Genomic DNA, 11,784 nt, shown 5'->3' on the forward strand with positions numbered 1-11,784 from the left:
TACCAGCGAGTTTTACCCGATATCCCGGCCCACCACGTGACACAATTGGTAGTATTTCATTCAAATTACCCCTAATGAGTCATTATGGATAAATATCAACACAATATCGTGTTCAAATAGAAATAAATTTCTACCTCATACTTGGGATCGAACGCTAGCCCATTCTAATGAAAGGCCAGGTCCAAACTAACCATGCCACGAGAGACCATAAAATATATCGGAACCTGACACTACCTAGCTGTCCGAGGATTTACTTGGCGAGACATCAGTCTCTTACCAGCGAGTTTTACCCGATATCCCGGCCCACCATGTGACACAATTGGTAGTAATTCATTCAAATTACCCCTAATGAGTCAATATGGATAAATATCAACACAATATCGTGTTCAAATAGAAATAAATTTCTACCTCATACTTGGGATCGAACGCTAGCCCCTTCTAATGAAAGGCCAGGTCGAAACCAACCATGCCACGAGAGACCATGAAAGATATCGGAACCTGACACTACCTAGCTGTCCAAGGATTTACCTGGCGAGACATCAGTCTCTTACCAGCGAGTTTTACCCAATATCCCGGCCCACCACGTGACACAATTGGTAGTAATTCATTCAAATTACCCCTAATGAGTCAATATGGATAAATATCAATTATTATTATTATTATTATTATTATTATTATTATTATTATCATGCTATACAGTATATCCTTTTTAATATTATTTTCAGAAAATACGAATTTCAATCAGAGTAAGTGATGGCAGGATGTCTTATATATATATATATATATATATATATATATATATATATATATATATATATATATATATATATATATATATATATATATATATATATATATATATATATATATATATATATATATATATATATATATATATATATATATTTCTTGGTACATTTGAAGAAATCTATTTGAGGACGTTGATATTTTGAATCAGGTTCCACGACCAAATGAAGACAAACAAGTCCAGCAACTTGTGCCAGAGGGTTTCCTTTATTACATTCGGCATTTATCATCAAAACGTATTCCCCGGAGATGTAGACAATTGGAACCGCTGAAACTCGTCACTGTACAACCATCCATTTCCTAAATGATATTAATTCATCTTGAAAATGATTGTTGAACATTGTAACAGATATATTTCGTTTAAGTTTGCTTATTTCGTTAAAGCTTAAAACAGGAGTTGTTCATAAGTTAATTTCGTTATTTTTCCGAACGTTATTGGTGTGAATTCAAGGCAGTGAATGCAGGCATTTTTAATACCTTTATTTTTCTAAAAAGTCACTGGTTGTACCTAGGTGTTAATTCACATACCCACACGGAGACAAAACGAACACACACACACAACACAAACACACACACACATGAATATATATAAATATATATATATATATATATATATATATATATATATATATATATATATATATATATATATATATATATATATATATATATATATATATATATATGTGTGTGTGTGTGTGTGTGTGTGTTTGTGTGTGTGTTTGTGTGTTAGTGTTCGTATATCTAAAGTTATTAGTCACGTGTGTTACAGGAAAGTAGTTATAAAAATAGTCATGTTGCAAATTCAATAATGGTATATAAGTAAAGATTGGTTATTTCAAGTCTAGATACGGACCAGAATTTGGCAGGAAATATTGTACTTGTACTGGACGTGTATCACACACTGTAACGGTATTTCTGTTTATATATATATATATATATATATATATATATATATATATATATATATATATATATATATATATATATATATATATATATATATATATATATATATATATATATATATATATTCATTATCACTTTCTACTCACAATGATAACCTGTTCATGCCTGTATTTTCCTAAATCCTTTTATTTTTTTTCTTTGGGTGTGTGTTGTTCTTGAGTGCAATTGGTTGTTTATATACGCATGCTTTATGCGAATAAAATTTGTGTTAATAACGTATGACGTCCTAAAATCATTCGCTCTGGAGTATTACTCGCCATCACTGGCTGCCGGAATAGCAAAAGTTTTTAGCTCTCTCAATCAGCATTGGAAAACCAAAATGCTTTGCTCGCCCTTAGAGAAATTACCGCTATAGCTCGCCTGCCACCTGCCGCAGATGGCTCTCCTCATCTAGTAAAGCTACTTTGTCACCTTTGAGTACGTCGCTTACCAGAACCTGTACAAGCTCCTTTCCTCGATGGACATATTTTCCCATGAAGGACCTGATGGCCAAAGATGACGCTCTTATAGACAGTCACTTCATCACCTTTCAGACCTCCTTCAAAGTCTCTACTCCGGTTGGATACAGTCGCCCACCTTATATACTCACTACTCACATATATCACCCCCTTGCTTACCCCCCATTCAAGAATATTCCAGCCACTTACTAGGACTGCTCCAAGGAAATGTGCAAATGATTGTCAGTGGCCAAACAACATATAAGTAGGCTATCGCCTGTGTCGGTGGCTTCCCCTGTCACTATTTTTTTTTTTTTTTTTTTTTTTACTTGGCACAGGTACAGATGTCAGATTTTTTTTTGGTATACACTGGTATAATTACCGTTCTCTTCTGCCAGGACCACTCTCCAGGAAAAGACGTAGTCTGTCTAGTCTGCCAACATCTTCCTGGTAGCTCACAACAAATCTGCAATACCCTCCCACAGTTATAAAACCCTCATATTATCATTTGAAAGAGCCAAATATATTTGCTCGTTTCTCGTTCCTGTCATCCTATTGCCAATCCTCATTGCCGATTTTCTGTCACACTTCTACCTCGTGGTCTATGTAGGTCACCGACAGTTTTTCAACGTGGATTCATACTCCACAACGCTTTTCCAACCAGCTCCCTCCAAACCTTGCTCTCCACATTAGCACACCCCTGGGTGCCTAAACCCACCTCCTTATATCATACCCTGAAGTTTTCCTCTTTTCACTTTTCTGCCAATTATCGTTTCATGCCTGCATCGTTTTGCTTGTATTTTTGTACCGTTCTCAGCTGGAATGAGTTGTACAGATACATATGCTCCGTCGAAAATAAAGTTTATTGCACTCGACTAGTCTCTCAGTCATCTCCTAACGGCTCACTTTCACAAACATATATATCTCCTTGGAGAGTCTACTATTTCAAGTCGCAGACATTTCTTTTGAGTCCTTGCCAAGATAGAAACATTTAACATAAATTTTCATTTTGAGACATGTTGTACAGCAATGTGTAGAATATAGAAATCCACTTTCGATGGCCTTTTGTGGACTATGAAGAAGTCTTTGATAGTATGTACAGTGAATTTTAGGGAGAGTCTTGCGTTATTATGAAAGTCCTGATAAACTTGAAAGTTTTATTTAGTCTGTTTATGAGGAAAGCAATTGCAAAACTAATGTTAGGGGAGCCATGTCAAATGAATTTCCAACAAATATTGGAGAACTCCAAGGGAATGTGTTGTCACCTATACTTTTTTCCTTCCTCATGGATTTTGTCAAGCATAGAACACGGGGACGGCGGAGAAGGATTGGGCAGTGTTGGTAATAGGATATTAGCAGACCTAAAGTATGCTGATGATGCTCTCCTTATTAGGGGAACACCACGGGATTTGGAAAGCTCGCTTAGCAGAAGGCCGGAAACATCATAAGACGTTAGGCTCAAGATAAATATTAGAAAGACAGAGAGGGAGAAAGCATTAAAGATGTAGTATCATTTAAATACTCAGGGACATTGACCTCTAATATAGGGTCCTTGGAATTAGAGTTTATTGAAAGATTGAAAAAAAAACAATCAAACAATTGCTAGGGTAAGTAAAATTTTGAAATCGAATCGCTTGAAATAACATAAAAAAGTCAAGCTATATGTCAGTATAGTGAGATTGGTGTTAGTGTATGAGCATTATTCATGGTATGACAATAAAACAATATCAAACATATTTTGTAGATTTGACAACAAAGCCCTCAAGAATATTGGACGTTAAATAGCAGGACAGGATTACAAATGAGACTATATGAGTGCCATGTGTGGATAATATCATGACGGGTGGTAGAAGGACATGGTTTTGGCATGCCCTCTGCATTCCCCAAGAAACATTAATTCACCAAACTTTCAACTGGGATCCACAAGGCACTAGAAGAGTGGGAAGACCCAAGCCTACGTGGCTAAGGACTATGAACCGTGAGGTAGGAGATGAATGCAGAAATAATGATTGAAAAACTTAAGATAGAGACGTCTGGTGAAATCTAACTGAAGCCCTTTGAGCCAATAGGTGTATATTCGAGTCCTTGGAGTCAGAAGTTTTCTCATATAAGCATATCCATTTCAATTCCATTCCCTGAATGTAGATATGGGGTTGGTGAATCCCTTCATAGAGATCTAGCTAAAATTAGTGTATGGAGCAAATTATAGTGTATGAAGTTGAATCCTAACAAAACTCAAAGTATGATTGTAAGTAGGTCAAGTACGATGGCTCCTCAACATTCAGATCTCAGTATTGATAATGTTTCTTTAAATTTGTATGACGCTTTTAAATTTTTAGGTGTGATTCTCAACAGGAAATTTACTTTTGAGAAACACAACAGACTGTGTCTTCTTCAATTGCACAAAAAAAAAAAAAAAAAAAAAAAAAAAACTGGCATATTGAGAAAGTCTTACATGATTGTCGGTGATCAATCTATTCTGAAGAAGTGTTTTAATTCTTTTATTCTACCTTGCTTTGAGTATTGTTCTCCTGTTTGATCTTCAGCTGCTGATTCTCATCCTAATCTGTTGGAAAGAAACTTACGGTCTATTAAATTTGTTATTCCTTATCTAGATGTTAATCTTTGGCACCGTCGTTCATTTAATTCATTATGCATGTTGTATAAGATTTTTCATAACTCTGACCATCCTCTACATTCAGATCTCCCTGGACAATTCCATCCCGTTTGTAATACTAGGCAGGCAGTTAATTCTAATAGCCAGGCCTTCTCCACCATAAGGCTCAGTACTACACAGCATTCTAGAAGTTTTATTCCAGTTGTGACCAAGTTGTGGAATGATCTTCCTAATCGGGTAGTTGAATCAGTAGAAATTCAAAAATTCAAAGTTGCAGCAAATTTTTTTTTTTTTTTTTTTTCTTTTTTTTTTTTTTTTTTTTTTTTTTTTTTTTTTTTTTTTTTTTTTTAACCAGGCTGATATGAGTCTTTTTATAGTTTATATATGACATATCTGGTTTGACGTTGTTAATAGTTTATATATGACATATCTGTTTTGACGTTGTTACTGTTTTTTAAATAATTTATTGTTAATTTGTTCTCAACATTTATTTATTTCATAATTTCTTTCCTTAATGGGTTATTTTTCCCTTTTGAAGCCTGTGGGCTTATGGAATCTTGCTTTTCCAACTAGGATTGTAGCTTAGCTAATAATAATAATAATAATAATAATAATAATAATAATAATAATAATAATAATAATAATAATAATAATAATAATAACATTGATATGTATTACCAATGTTGAATTTTTTTTTGTTGGTAATAGGACTGACAAGGCACCTGCCAACCGCTGAAAAAAAATACTACTAGAGAATTTTTGAGTCCTTTGACTGTTATGATAATATTATATTGGTTAAGGTAAATTTTACCTATGCCTCCACATACACCGAATACTCTGCCCTATCCCTTACACATTCTCCTCTCTGCTAATACACCATGTAGCGTTAAGAAAATGGAAATATTCTTCTTTACTCAATGGTTTAACTACTACTACTACTACTACTACTACTACTACTACTCTTATTATTATTATTATTATTATTATTATTAATATTATTATTATTATTATTATTACTTTCCAAGCTTCAACCCAAGTTGGAAATGCAGGATGCTTTAGGCCCAAGTGCTCAAGTAGGGAAACTAGGCCAGTGAAGAATAAGAGTAAGGAAATAAATGCTCTACAAGATAAATAAATAACAATGTAAACATAATATTCTAAAAACAGTAGCATCAAAATAAATCTTTCATATATGAACTATATAAAGCTATGAAAAAAGAGGAAATTAATTAAGATAAGATATTGTCCTCAAGCAAAGGACTCCAACTCATAACAGAAGAAGACCATGGCACATATGCTATGGCACTACCAAAGGTTAATGAAAAATTATTTATTTCTAGAGTGTCCTTCTCCTATAAGAGCTGCTTACCATATCTTATGAGTCTACTATACCCTTACCAAGAGGAAAGTAGCCACTGGACAATTACAGCGCAATAGTAAATCCTTTGGGAGGAGGAAAATTATTTTGTTATATCAGTGTTGTCTGGTGTATGAAGACAGAGGAGAATATTTAATGAATAGGCCGCACTATTATGTGAATGTGTAGGCAAGAGGGAAATTAACCGTAACCAGAGAGAAAAATCTATTTTAGTACTGTCTAGCCAGTCCAATAGACCAATTGCTAGCAGTAGTATCTCAACAGGTCGCTGGTGCCCTGGTTAGCCTACTACTGCTCTGTAATTATTCAGTGGCTACTTTCCACTTAGTAAGGATAGAAGAGACACCTTACCTATGGTAAACAGCTCTTCTATGAAAAAGACACTCCAAAATCAAAACTTTATTCTCTAATTTGGAATAGGGACGTAGTCTCTGAAGCATGTTCTTCCATCGTCTTTGATAAAAGTTTTCTTGCTGGAAGGTACACTTAGGCACACTATTCTATTTGATTCCTTATTTCCTTTCCTCACTGGGCCATTTGCTCTTCTGGAGTTCTTGGGATTAGATCAACTTACTTTTCCAATTATGTTTACATCTTAGCTAATAATAATAATAATAATAATAATAATAATAATAATAATAATAATAATAATAATAATAATAATAATAATAATGTATATGATAATTACTGTATCACCTGAATAATAATTAAATTTTTTCAATATTATATATATATATATACATATATATATATATATATATATATATATATATATATATATATATATATATATATATATATATATATATATATATACGTATAAATCTCTCTCTCTCTCTCTCTCTCTCTCTCTCTCTCTCTCTCTCTCTCTCTCTCTCTCTCTCCCTCTCTCTCTCTCTCTCTCTCTCTCTCTCTCTATATATATATATATATATATATATATATATATATATATATATATATATATATATATATATATATATATATATATATATATATATATATATATATATATATATATATATTTATACGTGTATATATATATATATATATATATATATATATATATATATATATATATATATATATATATATACCTGTGTTTGTGTTTATGTGTTTACGAGTGTGTTTGTGTGTGGCTGTGAGGTTTTTTGTCTCTGAATATGTAAAATACGTATTTACCTAAAAAAAAAAAAAAATAATTCATAATTTGGATACTGTTACGTTTCCCTCATATAAAATCCAACAGAGTTTACATGTGAGATCATTTGACTGTCACCTAAGCAATAATTTCATTCATAATGTATGTTTTGCCAAATACATAACTCATGACTTGTGAAAAGAACCTACGTTAGTAGTAAGATGTAAGATACTTCTCTGAAATCTGATTATATCCTCGATTTTTTTTTTCTATCATCAAATAGATTAGCAAAAAACACCTCTTACAATAAAAGGCTGAGATTTTTTTCAAGAATTCTTGAATATCTTTTTTTTTTTTTTTTCCTTACAAATAAGCAAGTATTTCTTTTTGCAAATAATTTAAAGAAATGATTAATTCCATAAATAATTGCTAATCATTTCATATTATTTTGAACACCTGTATCCAATGTAATAATTTTCTATTAAGGACAAACGGAAATATTTGAGTATCGTGTATATTAACCCTGGATAGGTAAAAGAGTACCTTAAGTATATCTAAATTTAAATGAGATGTCAATATTGTTGCTAACTTTCCTCACAGACCTAAATTCCGTGTTTGAGTATTTTTCTTTTTTATTTGAGATGAAAACACCAATGTTTCATTACATATTCAGATATTTAGTTAACAGAAGTCCCTTTTTGTATCAAACTACTGTATTATAGAAATATATAGCTCAAATTTTCATGTTTATGTTTCCTTTACGTCAAACCAATATAAGAACTGTTTCAATATTTCTCGTCCACCCTCTCCCTCTCTCTTTCACCCCTTCATCGTTTGATGTAATTCTTTGACCTTAAATATATTTGCATGACAAAGGTTATTATTTTCACTGTCCGTGTTTCAACGTCACATTTTATTTTCAGATGACTTATTCGTGTTTTGCAAGATTCCCTTCCCCTTCCATTTCCCCATCAATGTCTTGATTTTTTAGCTTTCTCTTTTTTTCTTTTATATATTTTTTATTTTATTTCCCTTGCGCCAAAGATGAAAGGGAATAAAAGGCGTAATGATTCGTATACAAAACAACTTATTCCCGCGAGTCTCCTTTCCGGAGATTCATTATCTGAACTATCTAGGGAATAATTATGGATGAATAACTTTGACATGTTATTCTTCAAAAAGAGAAATAAATCTTTATGTATATATATATATATATATATATATATATATATATATATATATATATATATATATATATATATATATATATATATATATACTGCATATATATATATATATATATATATATATATATATATATATATATATATATATATATATATATATATATATATATATATATATATATATGTATGAATAAAATAGTCAATGCTGCTATCATCTTCTTTATTCGCGAGCTTTCGACATAACCTATGTCATCTTCAGCCTATCTGCAATTATCATATGTAAAATTAATAAAATTAATAAAATTAATAAAATCATCCTAAGTACATAGTTAGGAAGATACACTTTCATAAACTGATCAACTAGCTCTAAAATCAACCAATCAAGGAACATACTGTAAAACCTTAAAAAAGACTTATTACACACAACTATATATCTATATAAAATACTCAATAACTAATATACCTAGTCACCCGCAGGAAATGATGACCACCCATCCAGACCAGCAACCCACAGACCAAACGGATCAATGGGTCACTGGTAACTGAACAGGTAAGCCCTCATTCAAGCTGGGTTTTGTCTTAAAAATGTATAAAGACTCCAAGTTTCTCAGCTGGCTGACGTTACTATGTCTGTCCGTAATTTTGAAATTTTACTTAGAAATGGCATGACCAGATTTAAATGCGTGGTCATAAATAGCTGAAATTGGTTTCTTACTTAACAGTATATTGGTTCGTACCGATCTCCCCATGTGCTCCAAAATCCTACACTGAAGCTGTCTAGATGTGCTTCCAGTGTAGCACTCATTACAGAGTGCACATTGAAAAGTGTATATGACACCGGAACACCTGGGAGTAGGTAGACTCTCCTTATATTTAAACAGTGAGCCAACTGAGAACTTGTCAGTAAAAATTAGTTTTAAATCTATGTGGGGATAACATTTCCCCACAACACTCATAACCTCTGTTCTTAGCCTCTCCGAAACATAACCATAGTACGAAAAGGAGACATATAACTTTTTCTTACTTTCTTCATTGTTAAATTGTGACTGTAAATTTTATCTAAAAACTTCTTGACTTGATTATAATAGAGGTTCAGAGGGAACTCATTGGTAATAAAAAATTACTTTAGAAAATTTTCTTCCTCATGAAACCCCAGATAAGTTGAACATACATGATAACATCTATATAACAGTGTTTTTATCGAATTAATTTTGTAGATTTTTGGTTCTGAGCTTAAAAAATGAGTGCTTAGTCCTGTAAAAAGTATTTTTTCGAAATACTGAGGTCTCAAAGGTATTATGTTTCCGAGAGACCAAGACATAGAGAAAAGGCAAAGTATCATCCTGTTCATTTTCTTTCGTAAATCTTATGTTACGATGCTTTGTATTTAAATAATCCAAAAACTGGCTTATGTGATGTAAATTTTTGAAAAGTAATAATGCTAAACTGGCGGGAGGTAGAAAATTTACAAAACTAGATCTTTCTCGTGCTTATGAACAGCTAGACGTGTCCCTGAATTTAGAGAGATGTTAACTGTAAATACGCATAAAAGGTTGTATCAGGTAAATAGAATGATGTACGGTATAGTTTCAGCTCCAGCTATTTTCCAGAAAGTAATGGATACAATATTGAAAGATATTGATGGTTGTGGATTTTTGTTAGATAATATCATTGTAACAGGTAAGGATGAACACACGAAGAATCTTATCAAAGTGTTGGATAGATTGGAGAGTTTTAACATTCGTCTAAAATTAAAGAAGTGTGCTTTTTTGTAAGACAAAATAGAGTATTTGGGACACATGATTGATGCAAGTGGTGTGCATATGACTCAAACAAAAATTGATGCTATACTAAAAGCACCTAGGCCTATGAATGTGTCAGAAGTTAGATCATTTGTAGGTATGGTAGTTTATTATGGTAAATATCTGAAGGACTTGTCTACAGTTTTAGAACCATTGCATAACTTGCTTCATAAGAACAGTAGATTGATATTGGGGGATAGTTGTGAAAATGCTTTTAATGAAGTGAAAAAAATGTTAATTTCTGCCACATTATTGGTTAATTTTAATCCATACTTGAAGATACGGTTGGCAGCAGACGCATCCGCTTATGGTTTGGGCGTTGTTATCTCGCATGTGATGCCCAATGGAAGTGAAAGACCTATAGCTTACGCATCTGGCTTCTTAACAATGGCAGATCGTCATTTCCCAGATAGAAAAAGAGGCTTTGTCTATCATATTTGCCGTGTAAAAATTTAGAATGTATTTGTGGGGCAGGCATTTTCAATTACTGACTGATCACCAACCGTTAATTACATTGCTTGGAAATGAAAAAACGTGTATCAGAGGCTGCCTCTTCACGAATTCAACGTTGGGCTTTACCTTTATCTGCTTATGATTTTTCTATTTGTTATAGATAAAATAAACATCATGCAAATGCTGATATGTTGTCTAGATTACCTAGTCCTGGGACAAAGACATCGGATTCTGAGTATATTGTTTGTTTCATGGATGAATTGCCATTGTATTCTAAAATGATTATGAAAGAGACGAAAAGGGATAGTGACTTTTGTAAAACCATGTACTATGTTATAAATGGATGGCCAAGGGTATGTCCTGTAGGTTTAGAAGTATTTCTCAGAATAGATAGTGAATTGTTTATTGAACAAGGATGTCTTATTCGTGGTAACAGAGTTGTGATACCAACTAGCCTTAGGAATTGCATTTTAAAGGAATTACATAATCATCATATGGGAATCGTTAAAACAAAAGGTAGAGCGCGAAGTTATGTTTGGTGGCCTTGCATGGATAATGATATTGAGGAAATGGTCAATAGTTGCAAAATATGTCAAGTTAATCAGAATATGCCATCACAAGCTCCGTTATGTCCATGGCCATTAGCTAGAGGTCCTTGGGAAAGAATACCTATAGATTTTGCCGAAAAAGGAAATAAAACATTTCTTTTGGTTATAGACTTTTATTCAAAGTGGCCCGAAATATTTCATGTAAATACCACAACTTCTACAAAAGTGGTTGAATTGATGAGAAAGTTATTTGCGTCGTATGGTTTACCTTAGACTTTGGTTAATGATGAAGGTACCCAATTTGTGTTACAGGAATTTACAGACTTCCTTCGTAATAATGGAGTAAAGCATTTATGCACGGCACCATATACACCTAAAAGTAATGGGCAAGTGGAAAAGCTAGTTCAGACATTCAGGGGTTTTTAATTAAAAATAATGGCAATTT

The sequence above is a fragment of the Palaemon carinicauda genome, chromosome 12 (assembly GCF_036898095.1).
Source record: "Palaemon carinicauda isolate YSFRI2023 chromosome 12, ASM3689809v2, whole genome shotgun sequence".
NCBI classification, from domain to species: Eukaryota; Metazoa; Arthropoda; class Malacostraca; order Decapoda; family Palaemonidae; genus Palaemon; species Palaemon carinicauda.